Source organism: Manacus candei, unplaced genomic scaffold, assembly GCF_025592945.1.
Source record: "Manacus candei isolate 608988 ecotype Guabito, Panama unplaced genomic scaffold, ASM2559294v1 h1tg000017l, whole genome shotgun sequence".
NCBI classification, from domain to species: Eukaryota; Metazoa; Chordata; class Aves; order Passeriformes; family Pipridae; genus Manacus; species Manacus candei.
The window spans coordinates 17,757,769-17,780,893 of NW_026138065.1; the positions used below are offsets into that span (position 1 = coordinate 17,757,769).

The 23,125-nt window shown below is 36.9% G+C and overlaps 1 protein-coding gene across 1 annotated transcript in view; it reads left to right on the forward strand.

Annotated features, from left to right (window-relative positions):
• The window catches only part of LOC127469156 (uncharacterized), a 643,570-nt gene extending 621,099 nt beyond the window's left edge, over positions 1-22,471 (forward strand). Inside the window, exon 12 of the mRNA XM_051783174.1 lies at positions 22,462-22,471. The gene's annotated coding sequence lies outside the window, so the exon portion shown is untranslated. The remainder of the gene's footprint in view (positions 1-22,461) is intronic.
• Positions 22,472-23,125: the final 654 nt, after the last annotated feature.

Consider the following 23,125-nt stretch of genomic DNA (forward strand, 5'->3'; position numbering starts at 1 on the left):
CTTCTCTGTGCCTTCAGTAGACTGCCATGGATGCCTCCTCAAAGCCCAAATGGATGCCAGATTGAGACTGAGGTTTAATCCACAAAATCAACATAATAAATCTGCTTATGGACATTTACATGAAGTCAGCCATTCATAGAATGATAAGAATCTCTTTCAGTGCTTCAGACGTCTGTTATATTTCACATGTATTTGAACCAGAAGTAATAGGTCATGTCCAAGAGTGGGTCTAAGCCACATGGCAGATCATAAGGGCAGTTTCACAACACGGAATTCAAATGTTATCTCCTGTTTATGCTGGCAGTGACTACTATAGCAAAGGTCTCCCTTGAGTCTATCCTGGTACATAGTAGCTATTTTAATATTATAAATATAAACAACATTGTTAGAAACTATAAAATCAAGCAAGAAATTTGAAAGCCCCTTTTAGAAGACACCCAGTAAAATAGGAAACTTCATCAACAGGTCTTACAAAGTGTCACAAACTTAACTTCCCTGTCCAGGAGAAAGAAAAGCTGCCCTTTCCCAGCTATACTACATGCTCATATTGTGAGAAGTACCATAGTTCATGACTCATCCTAAAATATTTCATGTTAGAATCTGGCTACAGATTAATTCTCTGCTTACACAAAGGTCTCACTACTTGTCCTCCCTCCTTTCCCTGTCATCTGCCAGGCATTCAGCAGAGGATGCATTTATACCTTTTCTAACTGAGCTCTCTGAGACTGAAGGATGGTACAAGCTGCAAACCTGACACACTGCCCATCCTACACACTCTTCTGTAGAGCCATGTAAAAGATCCAAAAAAGGAAAAGCCAAAATAAACCAACAAAACAAAATATTTTCTTTCTCATGTCTCATTGAAACAATGGGGTTAACAAAACTTCAGATGGCACCTCAGAATTGTGACTTCCTTTTCATGTTGGCTCACTGGTTTGTTTACTCAACATTGTCATGTATCGGTTACTCAAAGAAATTAAACCTGTGCTCTAGTGTTCTTTTCTAGGAAAGCATTCTGAAACCAGGACACATTCCTACATGCCTCCAAGTCTGGGTATCAAATGCTAGTAAAGGCATGCAAAACTGACATTGAATGAAGACATTACAGATGATAATGATCCTAACCAAATGCAGTTTACCGGGCAGGCAGGACCTAAGTGCCCCCAGTATAAAGCAAATGGCAAAGTATTACTCTTGTAATACAAAGTATGGCATGAAATACAGTCAGCTCACATGACTGTTGCTATTTATGAATAAAATCCAGATGGGTTCCTCTGGATCCAAGTTTTGCACAAAACCAGATTGTGTTGGAAATAGGTCATCTCCATCAGATCTTCCACAGTGCAATGAATTCTTGTTATTTGGGATACATGTATTCTGAGCCTTCAAAAATATTGCTCACTGGGAAAAAAAAAAACAGTGTGCTAAAAAGTCACATTTATTCAGTGGCTATTTGTATCATCATCAGTCTTTAGCTCACACAAACCAACCACCCTGTATGATTTGGAGACTTTTTGGAAGTTTCTTACTTTATTCAGACTGTTATCATGACAGAATCTTGATCTGAGATATTTTGAGTCTCCAAGGGTCTGTTAGGTAACACTCAGTTGGGTGTCAGCAATGCTATCTATCTCCCATCATTGTTTTTGGCAGGGCCATCTAATCATAGGACTGAGCTTTCCTGTTGTGAGTACTTTGTCTGTAAGATATCCCTCAGATGTTTTCACAGCTCCCATGCTAGCCATAAACACTGGATGAATACTTTGACACAGTCAGGAAGATACTCAGAGTTGTGACACACAACTCTAGTGTTGGTTTTGTTCAGACATATACTGAATGTATGGCCCATCACATTCAGGAATGGATAAGAAACTTTTAACTAGCTTGTGATGACCATCAATATTTGCAAAACACATCCATGCAGTTCCATAGAGTATCATTTGCAAATTACTCCCCAGAATACCACAGACCATCCAGCCCATCCAGCTTCACCTCTGAAATGCTTATTTCCCAGCTGGTTTTCATAGTGACTCACTCAAAAGTGGTTAGTATTACAGTTCATCACGGATAAAGTGAGGCTTGGGCAAATCCCAATGGCTGGTTCTTTCTCTCACAGAATAATTAGGACACAGGCCAGTCCATCCCATGCACACCAGCTGTGCACTCCTCAGCCATTGCTAAGCAGACAGATGCATAATCTGGAACTGCTAGCTGCTGTCAGTCAGCTGGCTGTTATTCCATCAGGCACAAGATAATATCCAGGACATTTTACAAGGCAAGGGGCTCTCAAAAGAACTTCTTAACTGTGCCACATGTGAAGAAGTCAAGAAGAGAGAAGCCAAAATAAAATAAACAAAAAAACCAAGTTCAGTTTTCCTCTAAATAGCAAGCCACCGAAGCATGCATAACAAAGGCTTGTAAAACCCCTACATATGACTCTTATACAGAGTTCCTGAGCAGAGAGCAATGTCCCTGAGCCTACTCAAGGGGTTCCTCCTCCTGTAGCCTGAAAGACTGCAATTCACCCCCTGTGGAAACCAACGTCACAGCAGTGACCATACTCCTTTTGCTGAGCTTCTTCCTATCTGATTAGTCCATATCTGGAGCTCTCCAGGGTTATGCCAAGCAATTTGTGGTGCTGTACCTGCAAAGACCAGACATAAGACACCTTCGAAAGACTCCACACAAGTACAAGGACTCTCAGGATGAACAGATGGGGAGTAGTTGAAGCCACAGGTGTTAACACAGGCCCTGCTCTCTGTGCAGAAAGACACACTGCACATAGACTGTCCCTTCCATGGGGATCCTCCATTTGGCCAGAGCTATAATGCAAGAGCCAAGAAAGTAAATACATAAAGAAATAGATCTGTTCCTGCCTAGGAAATACAGTCAAGTTAATTGAGATGACAATTCTGTTTTGAATCTTGTCATACTCTTAGTGTTACAGAGAACAAACTCTTCAAAAACCTTCACTTACAATTATGCGTCTAATGATAGTGATTTGCAAACTGTCTAGCACCCATCAGTCTTTTGACATGGACAAGCAGATTTTCTAAAGAACTCAGTGTGCACTTTTAAAAATCTATCTCTGTATTTTGGGACTTTCCTTTGATATCCCAGTCCAAAGGAAGTGGCTGTGTGTGGAGCTCGAAGTACTGTGGGTTCTATAGCATCTTTTATATTCCCCAGATGAAGATCTCTATATTTCAGAAATGACATGACATATTAAATATCAGCAAAATAAATTACTCATTTCAATTTACTTTGAGAGTTAACAGGCATACTTTCCAATTCAGTGCATACACATAACCCCTCATAGCTAAAATAATCTATCAAAATGTAATTTATAAGGCAGGTAATCTTCCAGGGAATATTAAGTTAAAGGCATATTTAATAGCAATTTTTTTAAACAGACTGAACAGTATAGTTTGTATGACTTTTTAAAACTCTCCATCAGGACACAATACCTCTTAGAAAAAAAGCTGCGTAGAGAGAAATACTTCTTTTACTATAAAAAACCCCTCCTCAGTAAAAAATCATGAGGTGATAGAACTATAAAGAGTCTGGCCATAGACATTGGCTTTTTTTTTTTTTCCCCAGCTGGAAAGAGTGACTTCCTGGATTCAGGAATATGTTGTGGGTCTACATACATATCCACATATCATTTCAGCTTGGAACACTGGAGACAACTACAACTGGGAACTGGAACAAGCACAGCAGTGGCTGTGGTGGTTTATTTTCCTTTTAATTAGAGCAGGTTGGAAAAATTCTTACCAAATAGTGTTTCACTGGAATTCAGTGATTTGGCCAATTTAGAACTTTTCACAGACATGGTTTAATTTCAAAGACAGTATGAGAGAGCCTTGGCAGGCTCCAGTATGAGCTTCACTGCCATGCAGGTTTTAAAACTTGTGTTCTTGGTAGCTACCTTGTCCAGTTTGTTGGCAGCCCATTTAGAAAGCTGATGGGAATCTGGATTTGCAGGGTCTGGTGTTCACCAACTGTCCTTCCCCAAACCACTTCATGAGCTCTGTGCACATTAATAGAATATTCCAAGTGTTTTCCTTCTATTTCTTCAAATGCAACAATCACCAATGTAATATCAAGAAAGTACTCTGAAACAAAGAATTGCTATTTTTATCTCTGACTGATTCCAATACTAAGAAATATAATTAAAATTCCACTTCATAGGAACTACATATGGAGACTACTGTCATTAATAAATACAAACCAGATAACATGTAAAAAAATGTATGTCTTCAGTAGAGGCTACTTTTTTGATGTAATTTTACATCATTTGTTTGTAAAGTATCACAATAGGATTTTGATTCCTTGGTCAAAATACAAAATGAAATCAGTAATACTATATCACAGAGGAAAGGGAAGTCATTGCCACACTATCCTTCATGGTGTTTGGAATTAAAGGTAAAACCAAAGTCCTCTTAATTTTCATTAATATTTATGTAGTACCCACAGGTCCAAACTGACATAATAGCCTCATAATTTTCTGTTCCAGAGAGTACTAAGTCGGATTAATTGAAAACAAAGAGTGGAAAAAGAAACAGAAGTACAGTCTGAGATCATAGAAATTCCAAAGTGAATTGTTGCCCAGGTTTCAATTTGACTTTATGCATATGAAAAAAATAAATTGATGACTGCAGAAGTTCTTCTTTTCCTTGTAACTCCTTTGGAACACTCCAGACACAGAATTTTTTCCTGTACTTTTATTTGCAGTGAGCTCTTGCATTTTTGAAATTTTGAAAAGTTAAGGGTTAGCAGAGAATTTGCACCTGTGCAAACAACCTGAGTCAGTTCTTTTAAATCCTGTTTGTCACTGATGAAAAGTTACAGACAAAGCAGAAAAAGAAAAAACAGCACCAAATCATAAGCTTTTTGATATTTGCCTTTGAGGAAAGATAAATATTTTTTTCAGATGGATTTAGCATTTTATGCTCTCTGCCTATCTTCCCTGCCTGTAAAATTGCGTGTTACCAAGTTGTTAGTATGGTTCTTCTTACAAGAATTAAAGATGTAAAGAAAATTGAGCTACTGCCATCACCATTAAAGTGTTGCACATCAAGACCATCCAGTGGAACAGGGCCCTAGATATGCCTTATGCTTTGCCTATTTAGCTTTTTCATCTTTTTTTTCTCTCAGTGAAACTGTTCCCAGTGAGAATATAAATGGTTCTCATCCAGAAAACAGAGCTGATATTGAAAGTTCACCCTCACTTTCAGTTCCAGCCACCATTTTTTTTAAACAAGCAGAACAATTCCAACGCTTACAAGATGGCAAGAGTAGCAGTGTTGGAAGTTGTTCAGATACTGGAGCCACAGGGAAAGCTTTGTAAATATCAAGAATCCTTCTCAATACACAGGTGCCACCTCATCAATGTCAGTCCCAGTCAGCTGAGCTTGGAGCACAATGTCTGGGCTTTGCCCTCACCTCTTTGACCCTGTGCAGCCTTCTCTAGTGCTTGCAATAGGAATGGTGCATTGGATGCTGCCCGGTTTCATTTCATATAAGACCTTTAACAATGCTTCAGTCATGATCCTGGAATGGCATTTAGCCATAGTGGCCTTGGATTCAGTCTAGATCCTAAATAAGCATTATAGGCCTCTCCAAGTAACGTTGCTCAAAATGGTTTATACAGCAGAGTTCATAGAAATTGCATGAATTAATCCATCAGGTCTCTGTATGCCTCCCCAGTAGAGTCCCTCTGGAAGTATCTCAATGAAAATGGTGTACATTTCATCCTGCTTATGTCCTATCATGTCTCTTAAATTCTATGTGACTTCTCTTGTACTTGAGTGAGAAAACTTGATTTCTAAATTTAAAGCAACATTTCAGGAATTACCGAATGTTCATACTGTTATAGCTAAGCTTTTATCCCCAGAATTTCTTGTCTGTGAAACATGTCAGAAGCTTTTATTTATAACTCATAACTAATAATAATGGTGGTGGATTCAGGAGCTCCAGCTTTAGTCACATGCCTGCCTCAGATATCCTGACATAAAGTTTCATTATTCTTGTATGCTACAGAATAAATTCTAAGTAATATTTCTTCCTTTGTGACAGAATCTGATGAGAAAAGTGAAAATACTATAATTCAAATTTTTAACAGAAAGAAATTAATTAATCAAGATAGCCTTGTGAGGTAAAGAAGATTTTTTTTTCTTGAATGCTCCTGTGGTTTTCAATGTGAAATTTCTATCCTCTCTTGTATGTTGGAATGAATAATTACAAAACTACTGTTCCCGAGAAGGAATAACATTCAGTTAACTCTCTTCTAATTTAGTATTATTAATTTCTACATGAGTGGGAGGAAGAACTTTGCTAAAAGTGCTGGTTTTGCTCATCTGAATCATCATTCAAACATAGTCTATATTCTTCCCTCTGTCTCAAATGGATGTAGAACTTACTGGTGAGTCACAAAAAAGAAAGGGAATTATGTAAAATGTATTCCTCCTTGAACATGTCAGGTTGAATTTGGAATAATAATAAGAAATGTTTTTTTCTTTGACAACATGGAGTTGTGCTTTGGGGCGAGGAAGGGAAATCTGGGTATTTAAAACCAATACACTTATACCACAGGGCAACTACATCATGTATTTCCTTTCCCCTTATTTCAGTATCATATGCCAAAATAAATCAGATTTTGTGGCAGATATGCTGAATTGGAAGTAGTCTTAGTGTTCTGAGGATATCTAGAGGCCCTCCGTGAAATGATCCACTGTAATATATGCTGAGTGACATATCAAGCCTGGCAGATTTTCCTTTATGGAGGAAAAGCAGTACAGTATGGGAAACAGAAACATGATTTGTAGATGTGGAATTTTAAATAGTTGAATTGACAGCTCTTGGTGATAAAATTCACTTACATTTAATGGATCTGGTTTTGCCGCCATTATTTCCATGTGTCATAATAATGCACATAAAGGGTCAAAGTAGGTCCATTGCAATTACTCAGGTGTGCATGGTTGACGAAACTGGACTCTGTACACGTAATAATGGTAATTTATAGTTTTAATTTCAATTTTATGTAGTGGCCAAGATACAATATTTCAGTATGATGGGATTGTGCTTTGTCACTCTGGTTCTTTCACATTTCTAAACTTCCCCAAGTTTGGTGCAGTTGGTTCTACCCTGAGCTTTGCCTTTTTCCTGCAGAAAAGCGATCATGTAATTATGCTGCATGGGTTTTGGTTGGGTGGGTTTTTTGGTTGGTTGGTGGTTTTTGTAGGGGAGGAATGCATGTGCAAACAAAAGTGATGCATGTATTGTAACAATCTATTTAAGAATTAGAGTCATGCTGACATTATTCATGTAGTCATCAGAACTGGGAGGGACAATGATGAAATTATCATTAGGTCCTCAGATCCCAGCCTCCTTTTTCCGTCCCTTCACCTCTTAGAAGAGACTCTTACCAGGGACCAGATAACTATTTACATTTTTTCTCTCTCTAGTCATGTGAAAGGAGGATTATATCTGTAGTAAAAGAGCCATAAGCTTTATATGTATTTCTTTCTGTACCTGCCTGTACCTGATTTTTAATCTGATCAGTTGCATTTTAACTTGTATTTCTGTATTCTCTATTTAAGTTTTCAACCTCTTTTCCCCTATTCAGTGTTTAATTAGGAAACAATCCCACAGCAAAAGGGCTTTATCAAGATTCAGAGCTGATTAACATACTTTTTTTTAGTTTTGACTAAAATAATTCAAGTATCTAGAGTTGGCCTTTCCTTTTTTATTGAAGAAAATGAAACAAGAGAATGGTACCCTTTCTCCTTGATGTACTTTCCTGGAAAAGAAAGTGTACTTGAAGTTATTATTGCTGCCTGATATAATTTTCAAGTGTGCAGCTATGTTCTTCTCTGAAATATTTGAAGTTTTCCCTGTGTTTATAGATTGCAATAGGCATTGAAATGCCAGAGACACTGAAATAAGCGGTAGGAAGGCATATTTACACATATGCCATGCTGTTTTTAATGCCTAGACTACCCGGTATAGGCTCTTGTCAAGAATGATTATTTTTGGGAAACTAGGGTTAAAATGATATTTACTCATTTTAAAACAATATGGAAGAAATATGAAAGAAGATTCAAAAGCAGATACTGAAAATTCACACCTAAAGAAGTGGCCAGTCAGAATTTCATTTGGACATCAATCAGGGAAGGCAACAGAGAACTTTTAGGTGGGACTTACCCTGATAACTTTGAATTCCATACAGTGTCTCTATATGCAGGGTGCATTGGGGTTAACACATCTTAAACCATCCTTTGTGCTTTCCTTTGTTTCTTTTTTGTTTATTATAACTACTTTAAAACTCTTTCATTTTTGGAGAAAGCGCACTGGGTTATTGTTGTCCTCCCTTTTCTCTGTGTCTACGACATCCATTCAGGAACAGGGGAGAAGGAGTTAAGCATAAAGTTGTGGTTTGGCATTCTGTAAATACAAATGCAGTGATTTTGTTCAGATTTTAGCAAATAACTAGTCAGTGAAACTCATCACTTCACAGATTATAACATCCTGAGTGATTAGACTACATAGGATCATTAATTCTCTTAATGAACTATGGTTCTTTCTGCATGATTTTCTTCTTTTAAGGAAGAAGCAACTCAGGGTGATATATGTAACAATTCAGAGAAAAAACTCAAAGGCTTGAGTATGACAGAACCAGAAAGAAACTAAATGATGAGAGAGAAGCTGGAAAAAATAACTATATTTCTCAATGTCTTTCTCCTGATTTTTTTTTTTTTAATCAGAATTGTTTCCCTAACCTCTGACATTGTGGTTACTTCTGTGGGCTATTACATCAGAAATCAGTTGAAGTAAAAGATGAATCCCTTTCCTGACAAATTTCAAAGCATGTGTCTATCAGATATTATTCAGACTAGTGGCAACAAAAAATGTAAACTATAAAATATTCCTGATGTTTCCCTTTTACAGAAAGCTCTGGGAACCAAAACAGCTGGTGAGACCTAGGCTGACTACAAAGAACACTGATGTGTATTCTTAAGAATATGCAGAATTAAGATGAAGCAACAAAGAAAATGGAGACCTCGAGTTGAACAAATGAAATCAATTATCTATCTATAGGTAAACTTTTGAAAAACACAAAAGTTATGTAGGAGCTGACTTTTCATTTTCAAATGTGGAGGTGTTCAAAGCTCTTTTTATGCTTCAGTTTATACTGCAAATGTTACTTGTAAGTGTAGAAAAACCTTCAGAAGAGTTGCTTCAGGAGGGAAAAGTTAGTGTTCACTCCAGGAAACTTTGCTCCCTGGGAACAAAGATTTCTCCCCATGGATAGCTTTATGTGTGTTTCTCTCCCTTCCTGACAGGGAGATTGACTCCCTGCTACAAGAGAAGATAAAGTTCTCACAGAGGTGCCTGGAAGCCCCTGCAGTGGGGCCAGGTAGGCCATAAAAGGCACTTAGAGAACAGGCGTTTCTGCGTTTCTCCTGCCCAGTGTTTCTAACACCGTACTTGTTAGTGTTTTCAACTTTTGGAAAGAAACTTTTTCCTAGTACCTTAGCTGCAGCTTGATATCTGGGATACCTGTGTACATTTTTCCTCACAGTGCCTACATCACCTCAAAACTTTTGGAAACTCTGTAGTTAGGCACTTTTTACTGAAAGAGCATTACACAAGAAACATGATTAAGGCTTTTTTGTTCACCTTGAAAGCCAAACAGAACAAGGTATGCAAATTTGTATGGGAAAAGCTGCTGATGGGTAAAGGACAAAGTCTTCTGACCAGCTTTCTGTTCCTCTGTCTTTGTAATGGACAAGTTATTTTACACATGAATGTAAAAACCCAACTTTGTTTACCCTGATTTAGCACTTTCTCTGCCAGAATTTCTTAATTTAGTAATGACCACTTTTTCTACTTTTGAAACTAATGTTTCATATCTATATAGATTAATGTTACCCTCAATGATTGCAACATTTTTTCGGTCAGTAGAAGAAACAAAATTTGAATTGTAGGTGGTACTGAACTTCCAAGGACCCACACAAGAACCACCGGTCTGCATGAAACTGTGCTAGCAACTGTGTGAATTCTAGCCACGCATGTGGATATCTGTTGGCAACAGCTCAGTTCAAACTTGTCCATTAAGTTCCTATAATTTGAAATATTTGAGGCCAATAAAAAGGAATCAGAGGAACATAGTCTGAGATTTGGTGCCCTAGTTCTTCTGCCCTCGACAGAAAAACCAGTAATCAATGTTACTGACTTCAGGACCTGGGGTGCTATTTCTCATACACCAGAGATGCAGTATTCTCATCTTACTATGCAAGCTTTTGTGCTTTCTTATGACTTACCTGGCTCCTGTATGTTTCACATATTTTATTAACTACATAACACTTTATATCTTTTTCATATATGTTTTTCCCAACATTGGCCAGCTCTCTTAGCCTAATTCACAGTAAAGCCATTATTATCTTTTTCTTTTTCATAAAAAGGATCACATGGAATATAGATCAAAACATGGAATGTAGATCAAAATATGATTATACTCTAAAACACATTGAAAAGGGAAAAGTAGAGACAATTTTGTTGCATTAGCAATTTTTCTACTGTTAGACTTAATTTGAAGTTCACTTACAAATGAACTCAATTTTAGTCCAAGTTCGGTTTTAAAATGAAACTACTGGATTTAGTACCACAAGGAGAAAGGAAGTGGCTTTAAAATCTTGCAAAGGAATTAATACTATTCATATTTCATTGCATAAGAGTATATGGTTTATCTCTTCTATGTAATTATTAGGGCTAGACTTGGCATAAAATCCATTCCCTGCACGAGTTCAAAACAGGCCTGGTTAACTGCTGGGTTTTTTTTCAGCCAAGAGTAGAAGCCTAATTACAGACATACCACACTCTAAGAAGTTGTTCTCATGCTATCTCTTTGCAGGCAAAAGGAAATGAGCACTGGAAAACTCATAAGAAAGTCTGATCATATAACATTTCCAGCCTGACTTCCAGACCAAAGAGGTTTGGACAAGTTTTGGTTAAGCAGATTTTTGGATGCTTATCTGAACTGAACAGTCTGAATTTTTGGGGGTTCAGTGTTGGTTGCTCTCCATTTGAAGAGCTATTGGCACTTATATACATATAATCAACAAAAGCCTTTCATCCAAAACGCTTCCAGCTGGTTCTGTTGTGTTTCTTCTAGTGTATGCTCATAAAACTGGAGTGTGGAAACAAGCTGTCTTCTGGCATAAAAAACAAAAACAAAGGTGGCAATAGATTCTTTAGACAAAAATTGGTGCAATAATTCAAGCATACCTTCACTTAGACAGTGATAAAGGGCAGATTTCTATCTCAAATGCTACAAAATCTACTGCACAGAACCTGTGGAGTTTTGGTTTCATAAGCCATTACATTTTAAAGTGAATTTATGTAATTCACCTAGTCTTTGCTGCCATTTCAGTGGAAACAAGTATCTCTAGAGCTGCAAAAGGCTGCTCGAGATTATATGGTTTCTTCTCTCAGTGGAAGTTATCATTATGGGTGCTACTAGGATGAAGGTGGAGGGACACAAATAACTTGTATAGCTGTTTCTGCCCTGGGCTCATCTATCAATTGCTTCAATTTATACAGAAAGAAATTAGCTTTTTGGGTTTGAGGTTGTGGTTTTTTTTTTCAAATGGGATCCCATGGTATATCTAACTAAAGCATTAAATGCATTAACACAACACGCTGTTTTCCTGCAGCAGATAAGAATATAATACCATCTCTAGAACACACAGCCTGAGAAGGAAGGCCTAAGAAAGCAATGATTGCATTAAATTGTGGCTTTGTTACTTGATGTCTAAATTTTTGATCACATGAAAGCCTCATGTGAAACTTCTAAGCCTTCATCTCATCTCATCTCATCTCATCTCATCTCATCTCATCTCATCTCATCTCATCTCATCTCATCTCATCTCATCTCATCTCATCATCTCATCTCATCTCAAACATGTTAAAAATCAGCTATGATTTTACTGTTCACTATTTTAAAATATTCTCCATAAATTCTCTCATTATTGTTTTCATTAATTCCCCTTCCAAAATTCCTCCTTTTAGGTCTTCTCAGTCCAAAGATTTATATTACATTCTATTGCACTAGTTCTCCCAGGTAGTTTGGTAAGACCATCACCAAATCCAACCAAAATAACCTAAGTAAAGGATCACCATAACCCACAGAACACAGCCAGGGCACTTTGAAGACAGAGTCTGACATTTGATCCATGGTACACTGAGCAAATATTCATTAATGAGGTGTTCATGATAAAGAATATTTTGGGTGTTGGGGTTTTTTTGTTTGTTTGATTGGTTGGTTGGTCCACGGAACACCAACAGTTCCTTGTAGTTTAACTGGTTGAACCTCACATTAGACTGTAACTACCTGGTTAGTTTGTTTCTTTTTTCTTTCCACCCAGATTGTATAATAATAAATCTTTCCCACTTTATTTTCTTCCCTGACTTTTTCTCTGTCCTAGTTCCTCCTCTTCTTAGTTGCAACTTCACACTGTGGAAACTTGCAGTACTATGACTAACTGCGGAGAGAACGAGTCATAAATTAGTCAAAAGCAAGACAAGCATCTTAGCAGGCCCACATTGACTTAAAACACCAGACTGGTTTCTGGCCCAAGGTCAAGCTCCTAGAGGTCCTTGGGTACATAGATCTAAAAAGGAACTAATTAAAATTATTTGCTCTTAACTATCCACCTGTATGGAGTCTGGTTACACAGCATTCTAATGAGCCACCAGCAAAGGGAGCCAAGCATCTGCTCATGAACGTGTTGTCTTTTCTACTTTTTGCTGTGCCAGGAGGTAAACACAGTATTTGGAATTTTCTTTTTTAATCTTTGTGACCCAAGACATAAATTGCAGTGCATTACTTCTGCTTTTACTTAGAACAAACCAGATTTTGTTACTAAAAAAAGTTCAAAACTCTTCAACCAAAAACACCTCATTGTATATCACTCCAGACAAGCATGAAAACAAGGCTAATAAAGCAAAAACTAGTTCCTTGCTCAATGAATTGTTCACAAACAGGCTCACATGTCTCTGACTAGCTCATGGCACTAGGCACATCGACAGACACCACATGCTAGAGCTATCAGCTAAAATCCATGCGGGGCAGAAAGTTTAGGGCTGTCGGTTCTTCACCGTCCTTCCAGTTAAAATACAGCTTTCAGTATCTGTTACTGGGCAATTCTCTGCAAGTTCCAAGGAAGGTTATTTGCAGGCAGGCCCTGCTCAGTGAAGTACACAGCTCAATGTTGAAGTACATAACAAAGGTAGTAGAACTAAGTTTCCACCACTTCCAACCCCAGCTCAACCCAAGTTTTGAAATTATGTTATTTGGCGATGCATGTGCAGGCAAATGGGACGTAAAGATGGGAAGGAATCCACAGCCTAGGTGATCAGATTCCCTGCTCAAGGACTCAGCTTTCTTCTCCTTGACCAGGGCACACATGCCTCTCACTTGTAGCTGGTTCTCAGTTGAAGAGAAAATACGAGTTGTGTCAACTAACTTAATTTCAGCAAGCACAAGGGGTCATTTAAAACTGAGAGTGAACATTTTGGTAGGTTATTATTAGTGGCTGCAAGATGGAAATGTGATTCTTTCTCAAATAGCAATTTTCTGACTTGGACTCTCTTTGAGAAAGCTATTCCTGAGCACTGCCATCATGCCACTCTTCAAGACTGCACAGATGAAAGAGAGAAGGAGATTTCTCAGGGAACGTTAGTATAAAGAAAAAGACAGAAAAAAATAAAAGACACGAGTTCCTGAAGTATTTTGTCTCAAACGCAAAGGCATGGGCTGCCCAGCCCCACCTCCCTAGCAGGAAACAGACTCTCTTTTTCAGCTTAAGTACTCCCACTCCTTCTGTTCACTGATTGATTTTGTTTTGCTTGACTTGACAAGACCAGGTTGGACAAATCTGAATTATCTCTATGTTGCTGACTGGATCAGCTGCAGATCCTTTAGTATGCTTGTCATTTAGTCTTATAAATTACGTTAATGAGGGCTGTAAATCTTAGCTCTCTGAGGACATAGCTGTGCAATAAAAAATGATTCAAATCTTTAAAAAGGAAAGATGTCCCTAGAATGCAGGCTGTTCTTTAAATGCAGTGCATCCCCTCTTGGAATTTGCCCTGAATTTCTGCTGCTGAATTTTTTAAACATAAGTTACCTTCCTTAAAGAAAAAAACTAGCTTACCCAAGAGGCAAATTTGTCTAAACTCTTTCAGAAGAATGGAAGGAAAATTAATTTCACCTGAATCTATGAAGTTTTGCATGGGTAGAAATACGTGACAAAATGTTTTGCAAACATGTTTTAAGAGTGGATCCAAAATTTTGTGCTGGTATATTTAAACATAGATTTAATCAATTAAAATAATGCTATTTAGTGAGCAATAAAATAATATAGATATTCTATTTATTCTCTGTTTATGCCTAAATAAAAACAATAAAATGAAAGAGAGTCTGTCAATAAATCAATGAATAGAACCACTAAATTATTAGCAGAAGGAACCATGTTTAAAATTCAAGTCCTCTGACTTTCAGTACTGCAAGAAGCACAAGATGTATTCAAGTAGATTCCAAAAATTAGCTTCCTTTGATGTCAGTCTTTTCAGAGGCGTAGAAGGGTGGTTAACAAGTGATATAATGCTCCTACCTTTTTACAGGTTCTCTGTACAAAGTATTTAGCATTCAATTAAATGTATTAAATGAATAGTGTGAGTCACATGTTAAAAAAGGGTACAACCCAGTTTATACGGAGGAGCCCAGCATACAAAAAGTTAACAATATGATCTCAGATGGCAGAAATTTTGAAGACATCTGTCAATTGACTTAGTTTAGATAAGACAGAATGCACTATATATATAGATCACTCCCACAAAATAATATGCATATTTTTTATTATAACAGATTTATCAGCAAAAAAAATATTTTAAAAAAGATAAACAACTAAAATAAATTTCTTACTTGTCTGAAATAATCATAAAGAAGTATAAGTAACGTACTATTTTCTTTGGAAAATCATACTAAAAGATGCATTATAAGGCAAAGTAATTTCTAACAATATCAGAATTCTCTCTCTCTTCCTCATATTTTTTATTTTCCTTGATATAAACACATCGAATTACCCTTTTCATTAGCTTGCTTTTTAATACAGTTTTTTAGCTTGCTCTCAAGGACTAGAGTCTGTGACTAATGCACATGCATTTGCTGGTTTGATGGGGCCACAAGCATTTCACAAAGCCCAAGCTCCTTTTGAGTGCGCATGATTTATTCACACACTGAATGACACTCTGTTGTTTATTGCCCAAGTGTAACTTGTTAGACTCAAACATAGTTTTTCTTCCTTTCTTTGCTATTTTGAATCTGATCTGCAGGTTTACTCTTTAATTGAATATATCAGACATCCTCTTCCACCTCCAGCATTTTTTTATGAACAACTCCCAAGAAATGTCAACAGCTACAAGAATTCTTCAGCTTTCTGCACCTCTGTGCAATACTAATAACCAGACACTTTCCATAAGCTCTGCAAAGGTCTTATTAACACTCTCCATTGTCTGGACCAGGCTCATTTGATTAATCCCATGGACATTACCAAGTAGTGCCGATGCCCAGGGAATAATGGACATGCCAGAGTCCAGCAATTAGTAAGTTCCTAAGTAAATTCCTGCCCATTCGGAGAATTACTCATTTCCTAAGAACCTGCCAACTCCCTCAGAAAAAAAAAAAGTCCAAAAGTGGTTTTTGGATGTCTGATCACAATATTTCCTTGCAGAAGAATTATTCTCAAAATGCTTCTACTTGAAACCGTGGTACAGTTTTTCCTTACCTTGTTGGTTTTCAGAAAGTCCTTGGTGAAAATGAGCAGGAGGAGGACAACTGACCAGTTACTAGACTGACAAGTTCACTACATATTAAAATATCTCTTTCTCCAAAGAATATTACATATTACACCAAAGATACAGACTCTGATATTCCAGTATCCTGGGCATTTTCAGTTCAGATAATTTCCTTGGAGCAATTAAGTTTTAACTTGTCCCTCAATTATCTCATACAGATGCTTCAGTGTTCAGCATGGTGTCTCCTGCAATTTCAGAACATGCCCTTTACCGTGGTTTACATGTAAAGACGTCATTTGCATATCACAAGCTAGTTAGTGATTGTGTACAGCTCGGATAAATGGATCATAAATCCGAGGCACGATGTCACAGAAGGAATTAAGACACAGATCCAATACTTTATCAGCCCACGCTGACCTTAACATTGCATCTTGCTGTCAGTGTGAGAGACCCAAAATATTTCAACTACCACAATCTCTTAGGATCCATAAAATGCAATTAGTGACTCTAATAATACATTTTTTGCTGTAAGAGGTTCCACTCAATCTCTATCCTATATGTTTTGCTACAAGGTCTATACAGACAAATATCTAGAGCTGGTTGAATGCTTTCTTCAATCAATCCAGCTTCTTAGCCCTGCTGAAAACTGCACAGTAAAGACCAGGGAAGGTTGGAAAGAGTGACAGAAGGACAAGAGAGAGAACGAGTCCGTGTCATTTCAGTGTAAAGAAATTGTCAGATTTCTCAGTTGCTCACAGCACTGTAGTCTCAGATATGTTTCTGAAATGGCCATGCCTTATAAAAACTAGTAGCTATAAAGGATGGCATCAAAATGTGCTCAGCAGATGTTGCCACAAGTCTTGTTGACACATTTAAGTGCTTCTTCCAAATGGGATACACTGGTTGTGCAATTACTTTTCACAAGTCCTTTGTCTTTTTAAGTATTAGTCTTCCATCTCATTTGTAGCCTGATTTAGTGACTTCTTTGAAAGTTCTTTTTCCAAAGCCATAACACTTTGGTTTCCCCCGATAACACACAACAGGTGTGTTCACCATGAACATTTTCTGGCCTCTTTGATGACGCTGAAGCTCGGTTATTTGGACTTCACGCAAAATTTTGACAACATCCAGAAATGAAAAATCAGTTGGAATTTAGTCAGCTTCCAGAAGGATATGTTACAAATTAGGGCCCAAGTTACACTAGATTGCCATTTGGAGGCATATCACTGAAACTAAATGAATGGAAAATGTCCTCTGACTGAAAGCACTCTGCTCTGTTCTCTTCCTTCACTGCTTATCACAAATAGCATCTTTACCATAGATGTGAAAGGTATGCTTCAGCCCTTCCATATAGTTTAAAAATGTTGTAAACTACATTTAAAAAAAAAATCACTAGAGCCATGTTCATACAAGCAATAATATTGAAGTATGATTAAAATTATGGAAGTGCTATTTATGAGAAAATTGTAGCACAGATAAAACGATGCTGCCAAATTGCACTAGCAGCCTATTTGCCTCAATTTTTTACTACTGTCACTTATTATCCTGGCTCATTTAGTACCAAGTAACTTCCCAAAGCTAGACTTAAACAAAAAGAAGTGAAATTTTGCTGGGAGCAGAGCTGCAGGATTTCTCTCTTTTATTTTTTCTAATTATTATTATTATTATTTTTATTCCTTAACAAATAGTTATAAAACAGTTGGATGAAATACGCTTCTGGCCATGAGGGCAAGTAAACTAATTTCCTGGAATTACAGTAAAACCACTTATCTCATCTACCACCTATCATTATCAATTACTGTGTCACAAATCCTGGAACAAACAAAAGGCCAGGAATGTGGAAAACCAGGTTATAGGGCTCCTCAGACATTTTGTTGTGGCCTTTTCATTAAGTCCAAGCATAATTACAGGTATTAGGAACAAAGACGGCAGTGGCAAATCTGATCAATGAAATGACATAATTAAATGGCCTTTTGTAATTTGTGATGGCATCGTCCAAGAAGCAGAGATCAAAATATATGCATTAGAGCAAAATGTCTACCTCGGGTGGACGACTGGGACACTGAACATCACTCCTGCCATACATCCAGGTAGAATTTATTACCTACAGAGTATAGAAAAGGTCAAAGGCCTATCCTTGGTTGGATACTTTGGCAAAACTAATTTTTACTATAATTATAAATCCTCAAAGTTTAATCGTATAGCCATCCAACCTGGCAAGAAACCTAACTTTGTCACTGTGATCATCTACCAGAAAGGTCAACAATTTTATTAAAATAATATACAGCTTATGGATCCAAACTCACATTTTTTATTCAATTCTGCAAATAAAAACCTGACAAAGGTCAATATGAATGATGACTGAATGAGGACTGAGTTAAAATTTTGGTCTCTGGGCCAACATCAATAATTTTAACAGTAGGCCAATTTAACCTCTGAGGTAATTCTACCTATCTTAGTTGACAATTGGTCCTGTCTAATTGTACCGTTCATTTTAAAAGCATTTAAGTAGTTCTACTTTTGAAAAATGAACATAAATCAAATAATAAATCCATCCTGAAAACTAAGCATATTGGCAAAGGAACGGAGCCTTAACTGTAACATTGTGTTCTCTAGATATAATTCATAGCTTCACCATAGCCCACATAAATCAGCAAAGAGCTGGTTTAACACAACTGAAAACAATACCTGTGTGCTTACAAAATATGCACATGGATAAAACATTTTACAATATACTAAAATGTGGCTGGTTCTTTGAATTCATATTTATAAATACATCCCCAATGCAAAACAGTCTACTCCATCACATTTGTATGTTCATATCCATAAAGCAGATCTGCCCAGATTGTACTAAGTTTTTATGAGCTTAATGAACAAACATATGCATATAAACATCGATGCCTTTATACAAATACAGAGCTTCATGAGAAAAATCAGAAGGTTAGGTTAGACCCAAGGGAAAATATGCCTGATAAAACCTACATTGAGATTTATGTATTTCCAGAGAACACACTAAAAAATCCAGAGAGATCTTTGCTTATTTTGACTTCTTGCCTGGTCTGTGGGTTTGTTATATGTCTCAGGGTTGAGCTGAAATATTAGAAACCTTGATGAACTTAGACTGTTTTCAGCAAGGCAGGATTTGGGGTTTAAGCTCATTAAGAAATGTCAATCTGAAGCTACAGTCAATATTAAGAAAACTGTTTGTCTGCTTTGAGGTTTAACTGGTCTCCCCTAAAAGAAGTACCCTGGATATACAAATTCAGAAAAAATAAAACAACCTCTACAATTGAGATTATTTAAAAGATCAAAACGCACATTCTCCCCTTTTTAAAAATAACTAAATAAATATGCAGAGAACAAAAAAGTGGTGGTGGGAGGTGTGTCTTACACATGCTTTTTAAAATCCCTTCATGATATACGAAATACATATCTAGGGTTGTTTTACCCAGCCATAAAGCTTGGTAAAATACCTAAGAGGAGGAGTTCAGGTCTACAGGGTATTGAAAAATAATTTTTTTCTTTGTTATGCTTTAGACTGAGTAAAATGAGGCTTTTATTTCCACAGCAGTCTTTTCCATTTTCTTCTGTTTTGTTTCTCTATTTCAGTGATGAGGAATGCATCAAGGGACAGATGAATTAATCACCAATACCATATGTGTACACATGAGTACTTCAGTATGTTCAAGAAAACAAGGTTTCCATAACTACCATACTGACTGATAAAGGCACTTTTTTTCCACAGTTGTCCTAAAAGTACACAGTAAATACACTCTTTCATAAGTCCTGAAGGCTCTGTGCAGGACACTGGAATTCCCATCTGTACAATGCATGCTTTCATCTGTGTGATCAACACATGTTGAGTATGTTTCTGAAGGTCTGTTTCAAAACTAGGGCCATGGGACATCATGTGACCACTGAATCATTTTCTTCCAGCTGAGGGTACATTTTATCTTGCCAAACATTTTCATAGTTTGTGCAAACAGTTTCTGAAGTCTGATTCAGCTGCTCATGATGTGGCTGTCTGCTTGTCTGAGTGCAGGGGAAGGTTTAGGATCTCATATTCCTCTCCATGCTGTGACTTTTAATCCTCTAAAATGTTTCCTGAGTGTTGAACATATGCCTGTTTGATTATTCCTGGCAAATGGCATTTAGGAACAGTTTGTTGATTAATTCTAAGCCATGCTGTGATGGTCTTCAAAGAACACCTTAATAATTTTAAGTAAGCCATGAGGAAAATAACTTTTTTCCTTCCAAAATGCATTCTGTAGCAACATTTTTCATATTAATGAAAATAATATTTTCATGCTGTATTAGGAGAGCTTTTGGGGGTATGTAACGTTCTTATCTACACCATATTTAATAGGATTTATTGCATACACCCTCCACTTAATGAGGTCAAATACGCACAGCAAAGTCTGTTAACCAAATAAAATAAGTCAGGCAGCTGCAGACTTCAAGTAACTGAATCAGTGGAACCAAAAGTCTAGTAGCAAACTATAGTTATCCTTAAAAGCATACTGGATTCATTTTAATGCCAGATCAGCGCACATACAATGTGTTTAATTTATGAAAGTATTGATAACCATAGAATTAGGTTAATAGTGAGCACCGCTATTAGTGGTGCCAAATACGTTAGCCAAATACTGACCTCATTCAACCTCTGTTTTTCATACCAGCAGGTCAGAATCCTACCCATCTCTTGGAAAGTAAAGTGATTATACCACAGTGAGTCAAACTGGTAAGAATCAGAAGGCATAGGCACATTAAGAATCCTTTCAGAGTCACAGGGTTTTAGTTTTCCTCTTATTTTGATTTCTTTTTCCTTGAGGATTTTCCTGGTTAGCTTTACATGTGGGTTACTGAAAATTGTCTAATGTAATGTCTAATGTAAACTGTTTAGTATTATCAGTACCACAGCTGAACCTAGACATACACAAGTCTTTCCTAAAATTGTAAACTTCTAAAATTCTTCTAGGTATCAGAGACACAGAATGTCTATTAAGTGAGCCAGCCCATTTCCCAATCCCACTTATATGCTGGATTTTTCTGTGCTTCATTCAATGCAGTTTTAAAGTCTCTCAAGTGAAATGGCTTCCTCTACTTCCTGCAAGAGATAATTCCATGCTCTAATAGATCTTTCTCTAATAGATGAATGTTTCCCCTGATAGTCTCCATAATTCTCCCTTTTTTAATTTAATCCCATAAATGCAAGCTATACTCCCTTTCCCATAATTTGTATGATTGTTTTTCAAAGGAAACATAACAAAAGTTTTAATGAAAAGGAAGCCTGTCTTATGTAAACAGTAAAAATTCATGTTAGAAAGAAAATTTACCTTACTTCTATGAACTAGGGAATTAATTTGATGAAAAGCAATACAGGACTGTAGCTCATGCTGTGTTGTGGTCAAACAGAACTTCAACAATAAAGTTGCAAGACCTTTGCTATTTCCACTACCTATTATTCAGGTAGGCTATAAATCTGGTAAACTTTTTCCACTGGCCAACCTTACTTACTAATCAAGTTTAATTAGCAATTTATGTGAGGGCTCAGCTCCAAGGTCTTTCAAGTCAGTGGGATTCTTTCCATTACTTTCAGTGGAATCTCTACGCCTGTACATACATGAAAACACTGCATTTAATACTATATTAACAGGATGAAAGTAAATTATGTGGAAATATCAAGAAAATACTTTTAAAAAAAATCTTTCACATATTTTACTTCTCTGAAAGTATTTTTAATGAAATCACTTGAATCCTATATTTTTAGAGTAAGAAAAATTTTCAAACTCTTTTGATTTTCACTTTAAAATTATTTAAACTTTAGCAGCATGCCAAGTGAGGTATCCATTTCTTTGACAAAAGATTTCATTTTCCATATAGCTTTGCAGTGCATGTATTCTCACTTTCTTCTCCCTTTATAGTTTTCTGGTCAGTTGAATTTCACAGAATAAATTTTCCTATGGGAGTATAGCGGAAAGTGCTGATAGCAGCTGCATTCTAGCTCTCTTGTATGAAGTTCAGAGAAGTAAAAGGCATTCCAGCATATGCTCTCGACCAACCCTGCCCTCTGCCTCTCACAGAGAGTGAGATTTGGTATTCTGAATGGCGGTCAATTTTCATCCAAGCAAAACAGGCTGATGTATTGGCAATGAGATAACATCTCACAACTTTGCTCAGTGATGTATACTAAACCTTTTAAGCAAGGCATGAACGCGCATACACCCATATGTAACATATGGACTTCATCTCTTTCCCTCTCCTAGGCACTCTTAGCTACGTTCAGGCAAAACTCCCATGTTCGTGCTAAATCGTTGCCGGTCAAGTTAAAGTAAACAAAGTAGAGATAATGTTGCTTTTCTTTCCAGCCAGAAATGCTGGTTTTCTGCTTAAATGCATACTTTTGATGGTGGCTCACTGGCAAAACTTGCCTTAGGTAAAAGAAACATAATTATGCAATTTTCAGCTAAAATAATTTTTTCCCTTAAAGAAAAAGGGAAACAGATCTAATCCAATCTCCCAGGGAGAGGCCACTTGTGAAATTAGAACTATTTTATTGATCCAAGCTCATTTCTATTAAAAAAAAGAAATTTTGACTAGGGTTTGCACGAAGCTAGCAAGCAGCAAGCAAGTGGAGCCCTGTGGCCTGCATGGGCTCCAGACTGGGCCAGCAGGTCAAATGTTTTTGGAATAACATAACATTCTCAAATGCATATATAGAATGGTTGGGGGGTATATATTTTTTATATATATATACATATATATATAAAAGATACAAATCTTAATAAGACATGAAGTATTATTAAGATATACAATCTGTATTATTTCTACATTTCCATATTCCAAGGTGAAAGAGGGCAGTGCTGTCTCCTTATCACTCTGTTGATCTTCAAAGTCAGTTTGGCAGACTTGAAAGCAGTGAAGCTGAAAGGGTTGCAATGTCATATTCAATGAAACGTCATTGCTGTGAAAGTGCACTGTGACCGCCTAATAAAACTAGATACGAAGAAAGGCTATGTTCACTACAAAAATGTTCTTTTTACACATTACAATTCTGCTGCTGGATCACAGAGATAGTGATGCAGTTCAACCCACAGTAGTCACACATGGCTAGTACAAGTACTAGTTAATAGATAAAATTCGAGACATTGTATTTCTCACAATTAAGGAATCCATGATGTTTTATTGTCAATGAAAATAAGCTGTTTTCTCCTCATACCATTACCTAGCATGCAGAACATCAGAACTTCACCCAGCAAGCAGC